This window comes from Prenolepis imparis, unplaced genomic scaffold (genome assembly GCF_030444845.1).
Source record: "Prenolepis imparis isolate NDT839.2.m4 unplaced genomic scaffold, iyPreImpa1.0 SCAF_10, whole genome shotgun sequence".
In the NCBI taxonomy this organism is placed as follows: domain Eukaryota; kingdom Metazoa; phylum Arthropoda; class Insecta; order Hymenoptera; family Formicidae; genus Prenolepis; species Prenolepis imparis.
The window spans coordinates 10,646,225-10,668,590 of record NW_028141168.1 but is presented as its reverse complement, the minus strand read 5'-3'; the positions used below and the strand labels follow the sequence as shown (position 1 = coordinate 10,668,590).

At 33.7% G+C, this 22,366-nt stretch overlaps 1 protein-coding gene across 7 annotated transcripts in view; it reads right to left on the bottom strand.

The window, feature by feature from the left end:
* The window catches only part of Fife (regulating synaptic membrane exocytosis protein fife), a 172,326-nt gene that overhangs the window by 119,073 nt on the left and 30,887 nt on the right, over positions 1 to 22,366 (bottom strand). The gene's annotated exons all lie outside the window — the stretch shown is intronic.

The window sequence follows — 22,366 nt, the reverse complement described above, 5'->3', positions numbered from 1 at the left end:
TTCGTAAATATTTTCAGCTTGCTCTGAGCGCAAATAAATAAATTTTCTATTTTAAAGGAGGGATATGGAAGTTTTCGCAGAATTCTCGTGCCATATCACTTTGTAGTTTGCAAACAATGCTCTCTCGTAGCTTTATGCTAGTTGCTTTGCAAGGAATGTTTGGTCGAACGTAATTTTGTTAGAAAGTTTAGACAAACAAATATTTACCAGCGCAAATTAATATCTGGCTTTGTTTCGTCGTGCATATGATGTTGCTGAGAGCAAGCGCATGCATATCGCTAGATGATTAATTTCAATTTTCCTAACGAAAATTGAGGGGTGAAATTTTGGAATATTTGAAAAGACTAGAACAACACAAGCGCGCACGTAGCGCGCGCCATTCTTCAATTTTATATTAAAAAGAATGTATAAAAAAAAATAATATAGTTTGTTTAAACTCGATTAAAATATTTTTTTCACAGAAATCAGCTGATTAAATTTTAGCGTTAATTTGCTAATTAAATTTTAAAATAATAATATGGTAAAAAATTAAAATTGTAATATGTTGTAAATAATATGTTATAATTTATAATACCTTATTTTTGATTAATATTTTTTGACAGAAATCAGCTGATAACTGTCAAAAATATTATAACATTATTTAAAACATTATTATTTTAATTTTTATAACATTATTTTAAAAATTAATTAGCAAATTAACGCTTTAATCAGCTGATGTCTGTCAAAAAATATTAATAAAGCGAAAATTTGTTAAATTTTAAAATAATAAATATGTTATAAAAATTAAAATAGTAATGTTTTATTTTATTTTATTTGTTACAGGTAGCATTGCTGATAAGCTGTGCGCGAGTTTGATTGCGACATTCTCGAGTGTCGAACGGACATTGATTCGTGCGATTATAGTTTTCGCATCGTTATTTCTCATTGCAAGTGCAATGCGCGAAATACGCGTGTGTCTCACGCGTCGCGTCGGGAGTGCCGTGTAAAGTTTCGCCTGTCGGGAGTGCCGTGTAAAGTATCGGGCGATCGTAATTCGTGGTTTCGCGAGTGTCGTGAGTGCTACCATGGACCAAGAGAGGAGGAGGAGGCCCGGGAAGGCATCGGGCGACAACGGGGCAACTGTGAGGTAAAACCTAAAATCATTTTTTTTTTAAACTACATTGAAATATTCGACCGTTTCCAGACTTTCAAAACACCTGTACACACATATACACTCCCCCCCCCCCCACACACATGTATATACATAATTTGAATATTTTGTTTGCAGATCAATGTGTGCTGTGTACTACAATTCCGCTACTGCACGGACCGGTGAGTGAGAAATTGTTTATTTCGATTAAATTAAAAAAATATTATTAACATCCCTTTCTTAAAAATACACATTAAGTCCATTCTCGCAATATTGTTACATCTTTTCCGCGATGCATATTGACTGTTTCGATTCGCATTGTGCGTGATATTTGTAGCATCGAGAGGCTGTCGCGAAAGTTAGTAGTTTGACAGTTTGTTCAAAATAAAATTAAATAAAATACGAGGGTAAATCAAAAAGTAAAAGGACAAATAAAGAAAAACACATTTATTTTAACCTATGTGGAAAATTTACATATCATTTTTCGACATAATCCCCACCAACATCGATACATTTGATCCACTACTTAATAAGCTTCTGTATTTCATCCTGGAAGAAAGATTTGGGTTGGATGCGTAGCCAGTTATGCACCACTGCAATGACCTTCTCATCGAAAAACAATTTTTTTTCTCGTATTTCTTTTCTTTTTTTCTTTTTTCTTTTCATCTTTTCGGTTTATTAAAAGAAGCACTACGAGGAAAAAATTTTTCTTCGGATGAGAAGGTCATTGCAGTGGTACATAACTGGCTACGCATCCAACCCAAATCTTTCTTCCAGGATGAAATACAGAAGCTTATTAAGTAGTGGATCAAATGTATCGATGTTGGTGGGGATTATGTCGAAAAATGATATGTAAATTTTCCACATAGGTTAAAATAAATGTGTTTTTCTTTATTTGTCCCTTTACTTTTTGACTTACCCTCGTAATATGTTATTATAATACTTTAAACTTTCTCGATTAATATTTTTGATAGTTATCAGCTGATTTCTGTCAAAAAATATTAATCGCGGATAAGGTATTATAATATATTATTTACAACATATTTTACTATTTTAATATTTTTTACATATTATTTTAAAATTTAATTAGCAAATTAACGGTTTAATCAACTGATGTCTGTAAAAAATATTAATAAAGCGTTAATCTGTTAATTAAATTTTAAAATAATAATATGTTAAAAATATGAAATAGTAATAAATTGTAAATAATATGTTATAATATTTTAAATTTGATTAATATTTTTTGACAGAAATCAGCTGATAACTGTCAAAATATTAATTGGGTTTAAAGTATTATAACATATTATTTAAAACATATTATTATTTTATTTAATTTTATTTTGAACAAACTGTCAAACTGCTAACCTCGCGATGACAGCCTTTTGATACTATAAATATAACGCACAACGCGAATCGAGACAGCCAATCAGCATCGCGGAAGAGAGGCAACATTACTTACGAGAATCAACTTAACATGCCTTTTTCTAGAAAGGGATCATTACATTAATAATTTTTTAAGTTTTTCTAAAATATGTATATATATTCTGGGTCTTTAAAATTATATTATTTTAATGGCGATAAGAAGACGAATAATTCTCTTTTTTCTCGGTCTGCTAACAAAAGTTAATTTTTACTCAGAGAAGCGCAAGTTTCTCATAAAAGTTGGAACTGTTATACTCTGATAAAATAACAGAGAGAAGCCTGCTTGACCTCGTTTATGTTTCATGCTCTATGAAATTTCAAACGGTCGCATCGAGTCTGCATGAAATCGCACATGTCAAAAGAATAATTCAATAATTCAATATTTATATATATATATGTATTTCGACATCCGGTATTTTCAAATGTTGAAAGGCGCAGGACACATTGATAGATCCCTAATTCTCTCGAGTACAGCTAATGACGAAATTATAATTACAAATTTAAATTTATCGCATCCAAAACTAATAATACGTTGCACGAATAAAACATATTGTTTTTCGTGAACAGATGTTTAGGATAATTGTGAGTCTTGATGAGCAAGAAACGGCACAAGATTCCTTCGTGCAATGTATATGCATATGTAATAAAGATACAAAGAGAAGCTTTAATTAAACAGTTCTACGACAATACGCGTGATTGTATTTAATAAAGATACAGGAAAATAAAATGGGACTAATGCGTTCGAAATTGCGCGACTTAGTCGTTAAAATAAAATTTTCTACCGGAAATTGTAAAAAGAGAGAGGTGTACCAAAATGAAGTTCGCTAAATTTAATCAACGCATACCGACACTACAATATACGTACTCGTTCTCATTAGCTGTAATTTCAATCAAGGAAATCATCCACGCGGCAACTAAAGGCACTTAATTCCTGAGCGTAGTTGATCACGACGGTACTGTAATTACGTATTCAAACTACGCTGCTGTAGTTATCGAAACTAATAATAAATTTGTACAGATCTACATATGACGTGCATACACATTATTTTACACGTGCACACAATATACATTCTGCCGAATATAATCAATGATTTTTGACAATAATGAGATAATTAACACAATCTGTACTTGTGTTTTTATCTCCGCAACTAATTATGATCAAATTATCGTATTAAACGCTTGTTATCGATAACTAATAATATTAATTAACAAATTTAAATTAATATATTTTCACAGACTGTTCTCTTTTACGTTGTTAACTTGTTGAAATTTGTAATATCATTTAAAATAATCGCTTTCCTGAAATGAAACAGTTCTCGACGAAATAAAATAGTTGAAAACAATTTGTGATTAATTATATATTTTTATCCTAAGAAATATTCAACGCATTGAATATTTTTTTATTCAAATAAACTGTAAGAGTTATTATTGTCGATCTTGCATCCCGAAACATTTTTCAATCGTTAAACGTATAGATAGGTATAGATTCCGCAAAATCATTTTAGAAGCGTTGATTAGCGTTTTAATGCTATCGCGTCGCGGTAGCTTGGCAAACTTTGTCAGCTTTTGGTTTCACGAATTGATTTCGTATGGCAGGAAGCTGACGCGGTCTCACCGCTTTGAAAGCCGCACCCACTCTCTTCCGCATTCCGTGGATCGGGCAATTAACCTGTCGTGCGGTAAGACAAATTTCGCTCGCAACCGGTTTTCACGGCTGCGTGAATCATAGTAATTGCGAAATGGCTTTGTTAACCAGTCTGCTCAGCGGGATTAACGCGACGCTGCCCTGTTTCGTCCGTCGCGCTAAGTGCTCGGCCGTTGTGGCCGAAATTTGTTATTGCCACGTGGTCAGAATTTTCGCATAATGTCGCATGGAACTCGCTTTACGTACTCGCATAATGTATGCGACGCAACAAACGGACGCGATATCGGACATAAAATATAAACACGCATGAACAATACAAACGTTGGCGTAAATTAATTTTGAATTTAATTTAAATTAAAGATAGAAAGTGGGAAGAGGGAGAAAATCGTTCCGAGAGAGAAATTCGCGCGCGATACTGAAGTAAGCTCAGGCAAAGCGAAAATGCATCCGAACGTGGCGATGGGACGATTATACCAATTTTCGGGAAAGGAAAAATATCAAAGAGAAACGATACGAAAGAGCAGCGCGAAAGGGTGATGGAGAATCACGGAAAGAAGTACGGGGAAACAGGAGCGCGGGAGAAAAACGACGGTACGGAAGGGACGGGATGGAACAATGGGCGGAATGGAATTTCAAGCACTCCTCGCTCGTAATACTCCGGCGTATATTAATTTATCTCACGATGATCCCAACGCGGCGGATAATATCCCTCGAACGTGGGCGCTCGTCGTTCTCGGACGATAGAAGGAAGGGAGAAGCGCAGCGAGAAGCAGTCCGGTATTTGCTCATATTAATCGCCGAAGTTAATATTTGCGTGAGATGACGCGATCGACAGGTTAGCGAAAGCGCAGAGTTGCAGAGTTGCTCGAAAATCTCTGACGGATTCGCGAGAGTGGAGAGGGTTCTCGTATCGGATAACACGTTGCCATTTGGTAGATCATTACGCTTCTTTCCCGAGGGGATTAAATTTTACGAGCTACATTAATTAGCGAAAGCGTAGGTGGTTCGTTCGTATTGGGAGAAAAAGAGAGAGGGAGGAAGAGGATGTTAATGACCGGGGTATCTCGCGTGTTCACGGCGAATAAAGGCGACCTCGTATTTTCGCATCGCGATTAATGCCATTTTGCTTATGAGTTTACATATTGTGTATTTTATATTTTTGCGTCTCTCATATAATACTTCTCCCGAAAAGCTAGGATAAAAACTGTTTCTTTTTCTATCAAATTCTTTATCGCTATATCTTCGATACGCTTGATAAATACGCTAATTTTCCATAAATCCGCTTTCAACATTCTTATAATGGATATTTAGTATTGACAGAATGCGTAGTAGGTATTGAGAAAAATTCCAAGGAGAGTATTGAATGAATCGCAAAAGCGGAGTCTTATATAGAGAGGCATCAGACCGTAACACGCAATATCTGCGATGGATGATCGCCTTAGAGCGAAGCGCAAACAAACCATCCCCGCAATTTACGACGAATAACTTGGCTGGAGGGAGTCTTCGATGACGTACGAGAAACGGAGACAAAATTATCCAGACGAGAAGATCTGTCCGTGTAGTTTTATAATAATAATCGGGAGAAAAACGGAGATTATGTGTGTGTGCAGCCACATTTACAAACGCAACAATGAACAGCGTGTTTATGAAATTATAACATCAAGGATTAACATATAATATTGACGCTAATAGGGAAAGAAAGAAATAAAGGATGAATAAAAACGTAAAAAAGAATCTGTATAAAACAGAAGAATGCCATAAATCTGTAGATAACGTTTGAATCTGATACCGAACGACAAATTGCAACTTCCATTCTTAAACATCGATCTGTCATATACTTTCTTTGGTTCACATTTCAGATATCAAATGTGTATTATTGGGGCATTAGATACTTCAAAAGGCAAAAGTGTGTTCTATTTCAGTTTTAGATACAATGGATAACAAATTTCTATTTCTATTTAAATTATTTTCTATTTATGTACGCTTCAGTATTTCGAATATTACAAGAGATGGATATTTATATGGTAACATTTAACACCGAACGGATACTTGGCTTGAAATACGATATTTTTATGAGGAAAATATTTAAAAATTAAAAATTATAATTTTTCGCACTAAATACGAGTTAAGGAAAGTTACAAATTTTTTTTTAGAAAATTTGAACTAATATATTGAAATAACAGTATATTAAAACAATTTTTTTTTAATATAGATATACGCCATCTCTCTCAGAATTACTTCTCTTTGCTTTTATTTATAAACTTCAACAAACGTATTGTTCATTTTCCCAACACGTATGTTTCGAATGACCCACTTTTTCGCTGGCGAAATTACACGCGATCCGAAATCGTATCGTTCGCGGTCAAATCGAAACTAGTATATTGAGAGGAAGTGAAAGCAGACGTGTTAGTTATTACAACACTACTGCGACCGATACGCGATATGTGAGTAGTTTATGTTCCTTTTATATGAACGAAATTCCACGCGTGCGGAAAAACAGATGTATCTGGAAAATAATCGTTGAAATTATCGTTGCCGCATATATCCAGCTTTTGTAACAGACACAATAATCCTGCTTTTCGGATTTTTAATTCTTTGAACGATCACGGTGACATAAGTGTCGTGCATGTATAGCGGCCCGTTAATTAAACCCGTCGCTAAAAATGATGCTATCTGTTTTAAAATCGTTTTTCTTGATTTATAAAAAAATAAAATAAACAACACAGAGAAAATAAATTTAATTATTATGAACTCGTGATTTATAATACTTGACTCTAACTGTATATGTACGTTTATTCCATAAAATGCGTTATTTTACTTTGTTGTTTAAATTAATTGCTAACGCAAAAAAATTTCTCTCTCTCTCTTTCTTTATCGTCGGTACTTGCTATGTTATATAAAATTCTTCAAATTCTGAATATTTATACAAGAGAAAGATATTTTGTTTAGCAATTCGCTCAGAGATTTCCAGACAAAAATTTATCTAAAAACGACACTAAATGGAATTCATCATGAATCAATCACATTCTTGATTCTGCGGTTATGTTTTCGAATATCAAATAAGCCTGTAACCAAATCGGAAATGTTAACTCGAGAGGAAATCGAGAAACGACCGCGTTAAATTGGACTTCTATATACAGTCGATTGCACAAACTGTCAGACATTTACATTCGCGGTATGAGAATATATCTTGATCAAATATGATGAGACAACTAATAACTATTAATAATTAATTACATAGAATTGGAAATGTGTACGATATACATTGGAATTATTAAGAATCGAGGAGAATAAAAACTTGTGTGCTCTGTGAAAAAAAGAAGATTTTGCAACGCAATATAAAAACCAATGCAATATAAATTTTATGCATTATAAATTAATCCCCAATGCTAGCTTTATAAAATTAGTTCTATAAAGTGTGTGTTCCTTAATTTTAGAAATTATTATTTATTTTCGCGTTTTTATATTCAAGTTTTTTTTTAAACTAATAAAACTTGAATAATCAAAGCATGATTCTATTTACATAAAAATTTATGTACGTTATAAACTTATCTTTGATCCTATTTCATTATTTTCGGACAGAAATATATCATATCGCGGAGAAAAAAAATAAATAAGGAAAAGATTTCCAGTCAACTTCCGTTCGTAATCCTCGGTTTTCTCTAAGAAGCGACGAAACAACTTCTTTGTCCATCGCTTGCGGTACTTTCTTATAGCTTGATGGTGATAAATCGCTACGCTGGGAAGATCGATGATACGCGAATCCAGGCCTCGTTTGTACACAGGGATTATAACGATTCCCATTACAAAGCAACCCCTGGTCGATCCCATCCTTCCCGTAAAATGATGTTTGTCCCAGTGTGACTACTTGTTGAGCTCGCTATATACTTTAATACCGGCGTTAAGCCGGAGACCACTGCCATCATTGAGCGTTATCATATATGCATTTTGCTCTTGTATATAGGATTTACGAATTTTGTTTTGCAAATTTAAAATTGTAGTAATACATGTTACATATATAAAACGAACACCACACATAACATATAACGATATAATCCACTATCTTTGAATAAATATAATATATAATCTAGGTGATTTAGATTTGATAAATGTAACATATAATACTTTTCGTATGTATATATTTATTATACAATGAATTTAAACTTGAAAAAATTATATACATATATAAATCAAGAAAAAACAATTTATATATATGAACAGTTTTTAATTATTTTATATATAATATTTTTGTTTATTTTAATCTCAAACATAATTTAATATGTTACTCTGATTCTTATATCGACAAACATTATGATAATTTTATTATCGACAGCCTGGTATTGATTCTAACACCAACAGCGAATTCTCGTGGATGATAATTTTAGCTGTTACTACTTGTCGGCTGATCACACGCTAGTTGCTTCTACTTGTTGCGGACGATCAAATAGACTTCTCTTCCCCTTGTCAGTGCTTTCACATCTATCTTCCAGTGAATTTAAGTACGCGCTAGTTTTTGGAGAAACTCTATCTCAAGAATATTCTTATCCGTGTCATCATACTTCTTTAAAGCAAAAAAAAAAAAAAAAAAAAAAACTTTGAGTACGAATTTGAATTATTTTGCGCGTTTTCTGACTCTTATAGATACAAGTGACGAACAAGGTGAACATTCGCTATGCGATTACGATAAGAATTGATATGTACTACGTATTTTGTTTGCTAATTAAAATATCAGAAATAATGAAAAACAAAGTAGCACGCGTTTTAATTTTTATATAATAATTTAATCTCAAAGTGGAGGTAGAAAATTAAAATTAATTAAAACAGCGAAATATAATTAAATTATTTGTCGTTTATGTATAATATCTAAAGAGTACGTCTAAATTTTTTTTTATAATTTATAAATATGTAAATTCTGATATTAAAAATTTTAAACATTAAATTCCAAGATACGGGCAAATATTTTTTTTTAAATATTGTTTTAATAGAAGTGAATTCTAGTCCTATTATTCTCCGATGAAATCTTAATTAAATCGGAATAACATATATGTTAGCATTAGTTAATGGTGAGAAGAAAGTCATTTGATGCAATACTCGTCGTCACTCTAAAGCTCGTTATTTTCACACGCGACCTCATTTTCTACCATACGTGCTCGCCATTCGAAAATTTTGTAGATAGTATCGAGTTAGCGGCGATCGATTCTCCAACCGTGTCATCTCGAAATAGAGTTCTACGATTTTTAGCTGGTCTTTTGTTTTTATCAAACTCGTGAAGCACAGAAAAAGATGCGTTGTTCTCTGAAATTTGCTCTCACACGCGAAGGCATGATCTCTCATAACGAATGAATCTAATTTATCTATATACGTTCACCATCGATTCGTTATCCGATTTCCTCTCCGCCAAACGAAGAAAAAACTTTCGCTCTTGTTAAAGAACGTAACTTTTATCGCAAGTCGTTGGTAACCTCAATAAATTTCGTTTCTTCGACATCCGCGACAGATTTATTTCAATAAGACATTTTTACCTCTAAGAGCTTCTAAAATTGATTGTAAAGCTAAAAAATCGTTCTAGAGGAAATATTTTATCTGTATGTTCCATAGATATGACATATATACGCAATAACTGCGCGACGGAAATTAAAAATAAACGCGACACGGATACAATACCTCCCCCTCTTGAGATCGAGATTAATATTTATTTTATGATGAAAATTCTCGGCCTGTTGTTTATTTGAAACCGAAGCAAATGAATTTTTATTACATACAAACATGACGTATTTCTATGTCAATATGACACATCCATACATGAGGCATACACACTCCAACGAGAAATTCTAATCCGATATTCTATTTATCCTATCTTATACGGTATTGCGATATGTATATCCGCTCGATAAAAAATCATAAAAGTAATATTTGCCTCGCGAAAGTCGAGATACTTTCATCTCGGTCGAGCGGAAATCTCCATCGCGTCATCGGATCATACTTTCATCATACGTAGAAATGTGTCACGCACATTTATACATATATACATTATTATATACATGCCATAGCGTACACAATATTATATAACACTTGTGACACATACAATATTCTGGCATCAACTCCATCGATCCACACGTCACTACACGCGAGAGCGGATTCGAACCTATTATCCCATATCAGATTCCATTCGTCTAAGCCCGTCGCACGTGCGTGTTCGCGCATCCGTTTGTTACCTGGTGGGTTTATTACGTGTTGCACGAGCTGCCCGAGCGTGCTGCATCGCCAACATCCGACTGTTGTTCCAACCGAAGCGTCGCCCGTAGCGGATTCAATCGGGTTTTGGGACACAAGAGAATTGTTGTTGCAATATTAACAGTGAAATACAAAAACTCTGTCCTATTTATGTAAAATGATATGGTTGAAATTATTCCCCCTTATTCTTGATCTTAATAAATTTATTTTTTTAACGGCGATATGATAGTATTTTTTAGAAATTGTATGAATATAAAAAAAGTGTATATATTTTATACTTTTATAAAATATATAAAAGTTGAAAAAATATTTTGCGACATATTTAGTTTTCACTATATGTGTAGATGGAACTTGTAAGCTATAGCCTCTTTAATTGGTAGCACGTAAGTTCAGCTGTGATAGTGTCATTAGTAACAGCATTATGCTTTGAACGACGATAGCGAAGGCACGCATCGTCCGTTTGTGTACAGAATTAATCCAATTTCTCCTGGGCACGCCCGGCATCCTAGAGACCAACGCGTATAATTCTACATCGTGTGTGTGTTTGTGTCCGGCTCTTTCTCATTTTTTATTCAACTGGCAAAGCGACCTCCGCGCCATAATGCGCTACAACAATGTAATAATGATTTGGGAGGGCGAATTTATATTTATTTATCTTTCTAAATATGAAATAATCTTTAGGACGTGACGCTAATTCAGCTAAGACAGCTGTAAAACGTATTGATGAAAATAATACCGCGAATAGAGACTGCAAATATAAATGCGTTAGAAGTTTCACTATAGACAGAGGAATCTCTAAGAAAAATGCAAAATTATCAGCCTCCCTTAGTCGAATAATTTTCACGGTTCTGTAAACGGCACAAATTTCCAAGTGACTTTCCAAGAAAAACGTGACTTCCACTCCCGCGAGAGATCTCGTTACGCGCCACCACTTTGCGGGAATTACCTTCCCCCTCCTTTTTCTGAGGGCAGATTAGTCTAAAAGTTTTCTCTTGCGACCACAGCAAAAGTTACACATGCACATGCGAATGCACAGTTACGCGCAACGTATGATTACGGTGTGAAAATGAAATTAATTTAAAGGATTAATAAATTTCACTTGAATATCACGGGTGAAAAAGCGACAGCGTTCTTTTCACACAATGTTTTTACAACGTTATTATCTTTGTTATATCACGAAAATTAAAAATCAAGTTTAATTAATTACAATCGATACGACAAATGTATGGCATAAAATTTAACGAAGTTATACTTTTATTACATAAAAATAATTTAATAAATTTGTTGTGATGTTGTTTCATGGTTCAAATACATGAAACAAATGATAAAATGGCTGATTGATTGCAACTCATCGGTCTTTGTTTACAGGACAGCTATAACAAATTGGTGGCTAGTAAAATTTTCTTCAGTTTCAATAGCAAAATTTAAATCAATAATAATTATTATAACAAAATTTAATCGATAGGCTTTGTGAAATCTGATTTGACTATCAACATGCGCCAATCGTACTTCTTTACTTCGATTATTCGATTATCAGTTTCGATTTCGTGGCAAACCACTTATTAAGGTTTAATAATTAAATCGCGCCCGACAACATTATATGACGGTGTAATGTGATGTTATCGATTCCACTAATAAATTGAAAACGAGTATATATATATCATTGATATTTTCCTTTATGTTGTAGCTTCCTCCGACAATAGAAAAGTCAAATTTTATTTAATAAAATATTTTAATATAAAATTTTAAAAGTAAAAAATTTCAAAATATACATAAAAGATATGTCATAATAATTCTAAAAGTCACAGTTCTTCGTGTTCAAACAATTTTACAGAGTTTTATCGTGTGTCATTGTGCGTAATTAATTAATTTTATTTTTTGTTAAAAAAACTATCATCAAATGGAAAATAAATCACGTTGCAACTACTTTTGTGACAACGTAGCTCGCGCAATGCATATTGTGACAGTAATAATTCATTACTGTTTGCCAGCAACGCCAAGAGCAGATCGTAAACGTAACGAGCGTATAGTCCATTAAAGGGATAACGAGAAGGACGCTAAACTTTTACGGCAGGGTCATCCATAACAGAGTTCGCTAATGAAGCTGTCGGGTATTAAAGTGTCATATGTAAGGACGGATAATTATTAATGATGACTTCAATAGCTGCACTGAAGAGTTTCCTATATGCCACGTCAAAAGAAAAGTTAAGACAATTGAAAGACAAATCGACTTCCGCAAACAAAGCGGAATTTTAAGGGAGATAAAAACTTTTGAACATAAGCTTGTGTGTGCATACAGATTGATTGTGTCAAGTAAACAATCGATCAAAATATTTTCAGAGAAAATATTGAAGAAAATAATGTGAAGGAATTTATTTAACATTGTAAAGTTGTGTACGTGAATTGTCAAAACTGACTTATTCAAAGTTTGTGAGATATATTTTCCTGTTTATCGTACGTGCTATGCATCTTCTTTGTGGCTTGGAATGTAAATAATATCTTTCGATTTCTCAGAAAAACAAGCAAATAATTATATATACGTGACCCGGATACGGAAATTTATTTCTAGTAAATAAAAATCTTAAATTGCGTTCTATTTCGCTTATTAAACGTTAAAAATAAGTAAAATGAAAATTTTAATCACTCCTTTTATAATCTTTTTTTTCTTATTCAATTGTATAAAAATCGTATCTATGAACGAGGAAAATACATTTCAACAATGTCGATATGTTGCCAAAATACAACCTCGATTACATTGGAAGACAGCCAACTGTGACTGCGGTACACAAAAGCGCGTAATATTGCTTTCGAGTTATCTCTCACAAGTTCCGATCAAGGTTTATTGACATCTTTAAGAAAGAATTATATTACATTCCTTTCCATTCTTCCTTGGATAGAATAAAGGAAAACTTATATAAAGAGAGTAGAATTAAGGAATAGGTATACCAAACTCATATCCTCTGCCTCCGAAGATTTTCTGATAAAGTTGAAAAAATTCTTCGTATGTTAGAGATCCGTATAAATTGTCTAGTCTTTTTCTTTCGTTTCAAAATTTAATTAAAAATCTTTAACGTTAAAATTTTAGTGCGTGTTTTTACTTGGAAATTACAATTAACCATAAGATACAATTTCTAAAATTGCTCTCCAAAAATTCAAAGTTGAAAAAAAGTGAAAAAAAAAATAGAAATTTGCAGAAAATATATTATTTTACTTTCCTACGATTCAATTAAAAGCTCGATGGGAGGGAGAAACGCAATAAGGTTTTTAATTAAATTATTGCGATGCAAATTCGGAAAACGAACGAACCGCAACGTACGGAGATTATCAGTAAACGAAGAGTGAGTGATGAACGATAATGCTTAATTCGCGATATCGTTCATCAAAATCGTCAAGCCTTTAATTATTATCGGTCCGGAACACCGATATTTGGGTCGAGGTTTGCGGTATAAAATCAACCCTATGCATTCCACTGGATATTCCTGTAAAGCTGATATGTATAGTATATACTATATAATATATAATATATAATATATATAGTGTGTATATAAAATATATATACTATAATATATACAATACACACACACACACACACACACATATATACATGCGGAACGGACTTGTTCCTAGCGGCTGTTCTAATTAAGCCGACGGAAATGGATAGCGATACGCGACGTATTTAATCAATATTGCGCGGCTTCATACTTGGATATCCCTTTATTTCCTGAAGGAAAGGACGATCCTTTACTGACGAATACGGCGGCTACGAAAATTAATTCGCTCCGTACGTTTCGCGTGCATAGAAGGCTCCGGAAATTTGATGTTTTGCGCGATATTCTCCAAAGGTCAGTTTAAACGATTAAACAAAATCTTTACTCTGCAAATTATAACAGACTTTGACTCGCGCAAAAGTCATAAATCACATGTCATAATCATATGATCTTCTCGACATTTACGGTTTTACATCAACGTTTAATTAAGAGCAAATCATAGTCTATGATCAAACTGTCACTGCTTCGTTCGATTCTTGAATTAGGCACGTGTATTCAAAACTCGATGTGTAAGTTCTCACGAACACGCGACAGCATTGTTCATTAGCTCCTTTATTAATCTTGCTCGCTGTACCATACAAGGTTGGCTTCGGCGTTGGCTCTCCTTCCCTCGTCTTTTACGAGAAACGGAAAGGCTTTTGTGAGCGCCGCGCCATCGATCGACTCGATTAAGAGTTGCCTGCAGCCCAATCGAAGCTCGTTCCGTGTCGCAATCAAGCGTGAGATAAACTCGATCCCAGAGGACTCGCGCTTCCTCGATTTAGCGCAATTTCCAGCGACATACACGTGTGTGTATACGGAAGAAGATAAGCGAAGGTGAAAACGCACTCATTGCAATCGCGAGATGCGAGAAGTCAACCGTGTCGACGAGAATCTCAAGTTGCACACGCTCGACTACCTTCGCCGCGGTGCATGAAGATAGAAACTGTCTCTTATCAATGCCCTGAATTTAGAACACTGTGGATCGAATATATCATTAGGAACCTAATATCATCTTCGCTTTGCCTTTCATTCGTCGTCAGATTATGTAGAATGAATTTTCCCAAGCCAATTTTGATACACAGAGAAAATATGCGTCGATAATATTATTTATAAAATCTTTTCTTTCGTAAAGTTATCACGAATCACCAGTGATTTCATATTGACGTATGAAGTACTAGCTTTTAAACGGAAGAAAGATGTATCATTGAAGATATAAGCAAACAAATATTTACAATAATAAAAAATGTAGACAATTAATATCGATAAACTATTAAATATGAAAAATATTCTTTCTTTATAACAAGTAAAAAAAGTCATTGTTCATTATCACTTAATTTAATTTTAAAATAACACTTTTAAAAGTTGTCAGGAATTTGTTTCTGTGATAATACTAATAACATTCATAATTACAATTGATCAACACTTTTGCATAACTGTATGAATATAATTTCTATTAAATGTATAAAAAAATTATATAAAACTAATAGTGAGAGAGAAAGAAAATCATATTTTGCAACAGTAAAATTTAATACTATAAAAAATTGTTTTATGAGTTCTATAAAATTTATCCTCCCTTTAATCGCCAATTCTCTGCACGTTGATACTCTCGAGGATGTGTCTATTTCGCGCACGACCTTGTATCACATTCGATAACGCCTAGTTTGCAAGCAGGACAAAGCTTTCTGACGCTCTCGGTTGTCCGTTTCGTGCTCGGTCGAATCGGCTGTCGTCGGTCGTAACGTAGGTGATCTCGCAAGGATAACGTAGAAAGACAGATAGAGAGAGAGAGAGAGAGGGGGGGAGAGAGAGAAAGGCCGACTTGGCTAGGAAATGGCTGCCACCTGTAGCTATTGATCGGCAGGGCGGTGAAGCCGAGTATGTGTACGTGCGCGCGTATTTTCCTCTCGCCCCGCTTCATCCCCTTTCGCCTTCCGACTACTATCGGGAAAGCCCTGTGAAGCTTATGTTTTCCCTCGTCCTTCGACGTCGATTCCTTTGCGACAAGTATGTACATATTGCGTATGACGGAACTTATCCCTCGTAACGTTCTATGAGAGAAATTGGAGCTTCACGAACGCGTTATACCGTTGCCGCATTTTCGTCATGCATCTCTCTGTAGCCGGTGCAATACGTCGTTTTCACATCGTGATATAACGCTTCCTTGGCAAAATTAGGAAATACGAACGCGGCATGTATAAATGTAACGAATGACAAGAGACACTGGACTTGTCCTTTTTGAATCTCTGAATCTGAGAAATTAGCACAAAGTAACATCGTGAATATATAATTAATATATTCTCTCATAACGTATATAAATCTATATTTTATAACACTCTAGAGAAACAATAATTAGAAGAATAATTTTTTTTTATTTCTATTATATTTTAGATCTTCTGTAGATCTCATATACTTGTTTCTTTGATCCTTATATTTAGTTTCAAGAGAGACTGCTTCTTTTAAAAATTATTTCTAATCGAAAACGAAAGCTCATAATAATCGAGACTAAATTTAGAAATTTTCCCAAAACTAAATTTACAATCAATTTTCAAAGCACAATTTCCCAATTTTAGTTTAAAATATCATTTGCTTAATTGATTCTTTTTGCAGAAATAAATTTTTGAACTGAATCAATTAAGCAAATGATAAAAATAATATATTTTTACAATATTTTCTAAAAAAGAGAAATTATTAAAAGTAAACACGTTGAAACACAAATTCTTAAATATAGTAAAATAAAGAAAGAGCTTCAAACATCCTGATTACGTATGCGACGTAACAGACGTGTTAAATCTGCATGACGAATAACGACATATAAATGTCAGAGTCAACAACAGTAGCGATTTATTGGATGTATGCGTATAAGTGATGAACTGAATGAACCTACGGGAAACATAGCTATCCTTGTGGCTATTGCGTCAATCGATTCCTGCAGTTATGATTTAGTACCAAGTACAAATTGAAGACAGAGAGATAGAACAGAAGGGCACAAAATATTTATTCCTATAAAAGATGTCTCGATTGATTCCTTTCTCTTGTGACATGTGTCACAATGCGGAAAATAAAGGATCTTTATGGGGTCGTCAGGAGATTCTATTATCTTGTTGGATACGAATCTGAATTTTATTAACTCTTCGTCGACCTAATCGATCCATATAAACATCATAAAATAGAATAACACGATAATCAACCGCCGAAATGTATTATTGCTCGATATGTCGCTTGTCGTTCTAATAACGTTGTATATTCTACCTTTATTGTCACTTGAATACAAACACAACACGCAGATCTAGATAAATGTATATATGTACGGAGAATTTTCATTTGCATTTATCCCGCCACTACTCTCATAATTAACATATTTAATAGTATTTTTTTTATATTCGCACGCGCGTCGTAAAAATTACAATAATGTGATTTTTTTCATAAAATTTTCACATGAACGCTTTTTCTCTCTCGATTCCATTAACGTAACATTAACAAAAGAAATTTTAAATCGACCTAGTCTACATGTTCCTATTTATCAAGCATTATAAAAAATATAATAATGAAGTTAAAAACCGTAAAAGTGCAAATTTCTTGTTCAAATAATTTTCTTATTATTCTTAGAATACAAGAAAAAGAATATATTTCATAAATATGCTACTTGGTTACAACGCTCGAGTATTCCAACTACGTTGCCAAAAAATATTACAAAAGACAAAAGTAGAAAGTAATAAATTTAATAAATTAGCGCCGGATGTGTAGTTATAAAAAGGCGAGTTTTTAAAATGTTTTGCAGGATGTTTAAAGAAAGAATAACGCGTGTAATTCACAATGGAGCAGAAGAAAACGATTAATAAAAACTCTGATCGCTGTTTTTCGCAATATTCTCTTGTTTCTCCTATTACCAACGCTACTTATTTTATAACATCTTTCTTGTAATCAACGAACGTACGCGCTACATTCCCTATCTATAGACGAAATAGCTCTTTAATCAATTTATTGCATCCTGACCTGATGAGTTTTCAAAGTATCATTGAAAAAAACTTCCAAATAAAAAGAGTTTGCGTATGTAAAATTTTACTTTGTTACAGTAATTATGAAAAAAATAATTGGAAGACGAAAACATTTCTTACCGCAACTTGTATTCATCTTTGGAATTTCGTTGAAGTAATTAAGGTTGATCGATAAGTCGAACATACTTCGCGGAACTATGTTAATTAATTAATGAATTCTTTCGCTTCGTAAACTCTGGCAGATGCCATCGCGAAGCAAGCGAGATGCAAAGCGCCAGCGCGTTTTAGCCTTGAGATATCTACCTATTTATTGGTAACCTATCGCATCGCGCGCTAATTATTCAAGACGGTGTGGCAACAAGTTAATCGATATCACGATTCTCGTAAATAATGACGAATCATTGGCTCGGTTGAGTGCAACTGACAAAAATCGATAATATTTTCAATAAATGGATTTGTGAACAAAATGTCATATAATTCTATACCATTTTACATATTTATCAGTAAAATATTTTTATATATTATGTATGTTATATTATATATTACATTATACCAATAAAATAAACATTATTATGTATATTAATGTGCAACATAATTAATGGTAATTTAATTACTATACATAATATTAATCGCTACGTTATTAATTATTTATGTAATCTATTAATACAAATATTGAAATTCCTCTATTAATTTTCTCAAATATGCAATTACTTTAAGAACGTGTTTTTTCTTAAATATCCAATAAAAGATTAAAATTTGAAAAAAGATTAAAACTTTCAAGAGAAATTTCGCGCTATGAGCACATTTATTACAACACAATTGTTTAAAAAAAACATTAGATCTCAGTTTTATAGTCTAAAATCAAAATTTGCCAATAACTCGAATCGATCTTAGAAATCGACATCGCGTCGCTCAAATTCGTGTCTTGTTTGAGCATTCGCGACGTCTTATATGGAACATCTATTTCAAGGAGTACGGCAGGATCTTTTATACTCCTGAAAAGTGATTGAGGATCTTTGCGATTCCATAAGGCACTCCTAAGGCCTAGTTTCACGGTAGTGAAAGAGACGTAAGAATAGTTTTCTACGTACAAACGACACCCCCGCGTCATGGATTTCTCCATTCTTCCTAGCGAACGATCGGCCCCTTACAAGTTACTCCGATATAAGGAGGATCACGCGATCTGGAGATGTCTCTATGACATCGCTTGAACGTTCAATTCTTTATTTGAAGACGTGCATTACGGTAAAATTTTTCTCTCATAACTGAGAAATATATCTAGAGCCAAATTCCGTCGAACTGAAACACTTTTTATTTTTCGACTATGCAAATATCGCGTATAAATCGAGTGATCGAGTACTCCCTTCGGTTCGATGAATCGAATCTTTCACGCAGTACTCGAAATCCCAGTATACCGATATTTCGAGAACCTATGCAATTCCGTCAATCGAAAAAAAAGAAGAAACATTTCGTATGCGGAAGGGACGTCGCGTTGCGAACCGCGAACTCACGTATTCCGCACGTCAGTTCTCCAGGGACGTTTACGTGTGGAATTGCAACCACGAAGAGGTAGCTGTAAAAAAAAACGTGCATATGTGTATACATATATATATTTTTTCTTTTCCCAAGCGGACGCGTCGGAGCTTACCCTAAAAGGCTTCTGCCGGAGTTTTAGGAACAAACACGCGGCTACAATATCTCGTTATATTGCGCTTGCAACCTCGTTTAGCAGACCGCTACTACCTCCCTTTTGCAACGGCGATGGAGATTTGCCAACGGCGTGCTGTTGCGATTTCAATTTTCGACACATTCGTGCGCTCGACAAAATCGTATTAAACGCGATACTCAAGATTCTGAGCTGTGTTCTATAGTTTTACGACTTTCGAAACAGAGGCCAATCTCTTGGGTCTGTTTTATTTCATTATTTAGCAGCCAAGCTAGGGGTGCAGATTAAAAAAATACAAATTTTGACTCGTTTATATGCATAACATAAATTATAAATTTTTATAAATTTGAAACCTTTATAAATATAATATAATAAATATAGTAGAATATATTTGCGATATATCAAATGCGTATATTGTTTGAAAAAATTTAACTTCAAGTTACATTGCATAATTTTTACTGCATTTTCAAAAGTGAATACTTAAGAGCTTATCAAAATTTAGAATGTTTTTAAAGTTTGACATTAAAGAGAATATTATGGAGATATTAAATGTATGTTAGAACGAAATTTCCTTGCCTCTCCGGCAACACATTTTTTTCTAAAGAATAAATATATGGTCTCTTTTGAGAAGGAAAGTCCAGTTTCAGAGTTGCGAACAATACGTTACACTGTGAATCATATTTCACTGCGCAAGAAATTTCAAGCACCAGGCTCATAAATCAGGATGAGTGGCGTTAAAAGAAATCAGTTGTCCGGCTTCATAAGTTTCAGAAATTTCGAAAATATTGACATTATACATATAGTTCCCTGCTTTTCTGCGTCATATTCACGTGTCACTTAACATACTTTGCCTTCGGAAGCCGCGTGGAATATCCTACTTGAGAATCCATATCTTTCAAACATCAAAACGAAGAAATATCACGGTAGATCATATCAGGTTGTCATTAATCAATCATGTGAACGCAAAATTACCAATAGCTTAATTGTATCCACTCTTGTATGTAATATAAATACGTAAATAGAATTTACAATGACAAAAATAGTACGATCGCGTGTAAAAAAAATTATTAATATCCATTTGTCAAGCATGATAAATTTTTTTCTTTAATAAATGATAAGACATAAATATACGAATTGTCAAGAAAATAAGTGAACTGATATAAATGACCTATACACATAATATAACACACACACAAAAGATGAAAGAACAAATAAAACAATTCTCTCATGACACTCGCTTATGGTAAAAGCTCATGCGAGATATAAATCATCGCTCCATTCTACCTTCCCTTGACGGTTTTCGTTTTTCTACTAATATCGCTATCGCTGCGTGCCAAGCTTATTCTCAAACTATCGCGCCATCATGAAACTCGCGCACGTATATACATATACCCTACGTGCGTGGATATATAATTCATATCTCGATTGAGTAAAGACAAAGATGGTAAACGCAATCTCGACAGAAATCGCATTAATCATCGAACGAATGACGCACGCGAGATTTTCGCGGAGAAAAATGGAGGAAAACCATCGCGGTAGATATATAAAATGCTTTTCTTTAAATTATCATCGACAATGGCACGTCGTAACGCGTTTTACGAGTCGAATGAATGAGATGTACCGAGCGGAAAAGCCGGCCATTCTGATGCAACAGAGAGTCGTAAAGGGAACTCTATGCAAAATGCGCGGATATATCTGCAATGGCGGATAGAGCGATAATGTTATCGCGTCGCGCATATGTCATCCGCGTATTACGCGCAAATCGATCGCGCCCGCGTGTGATTATCATTCGATTTACGCTCATTGAAAACTTTACGGCATTTCTCGCGTGACAGCGAAACATATGAAACACTAAGCGAATCGCGATACGATCGACTAGGTTCTCGTATTTACGAATATCTCGGTTATTTAATGCCGACGAGATCGAGAAGCGATACCAAAGTTTGAAAAATATTTTACTCCAAAAATTAGTTTTTTTACACGGCATTAGGATTTTTAATTTATTGACTTTATGTAAACTGAAAGTCCCGTACACTTCCGCTTCAATGTCGCGTGATTAAATTTGACATCTGATGTTAGATTGCCATTAGTCTGGCCTTTTTAATACATCCATAATATGATAAAAACAATAGCATATAAATTTAGTACACGTTTGATAAACATACTTTACATCGTATCGAATCAGCATTTATTGTTAAGACATATCGATCCGATGGAATCGAAAAAAAGAGATGATAGTGAATTATTCAGAACCGGAGCGGTTTGTTTTCGATTTTAAATATGCAGTGAGAATAACAAGGTAAAAGATATCGCATAATGCGACACGCGAAAAACCGATACTTGACAGCTAACTTATGAAGGTATGACATCAAAGTCAACGATATAGTCACGACATAGTACGCAACTTTGCTAATAACTTATGCGTAACGGTGCAAAAATAAAGAGCTACATGTCGCGGTGACCGCGTTTAAGCAAATTATTTTTCTATATTCCAAATACAGATATTTCATAGATATCTAAACGTTTGAAAGGAACACATTATCATGTCATGTGACGTGTTCTTCATTCTATTATATAAATATAAAATATATAAAAAATATAATATAATATAATATTTATATAAATAATATAGTATATCAATAAAATCTTTAACTTATCCAATTTTTTTCATATTATTCATCGAGATACATATTATGTAATTTGTATTTTTTTTAGATTGGATGCTATATAAAATATCGCCTGCAT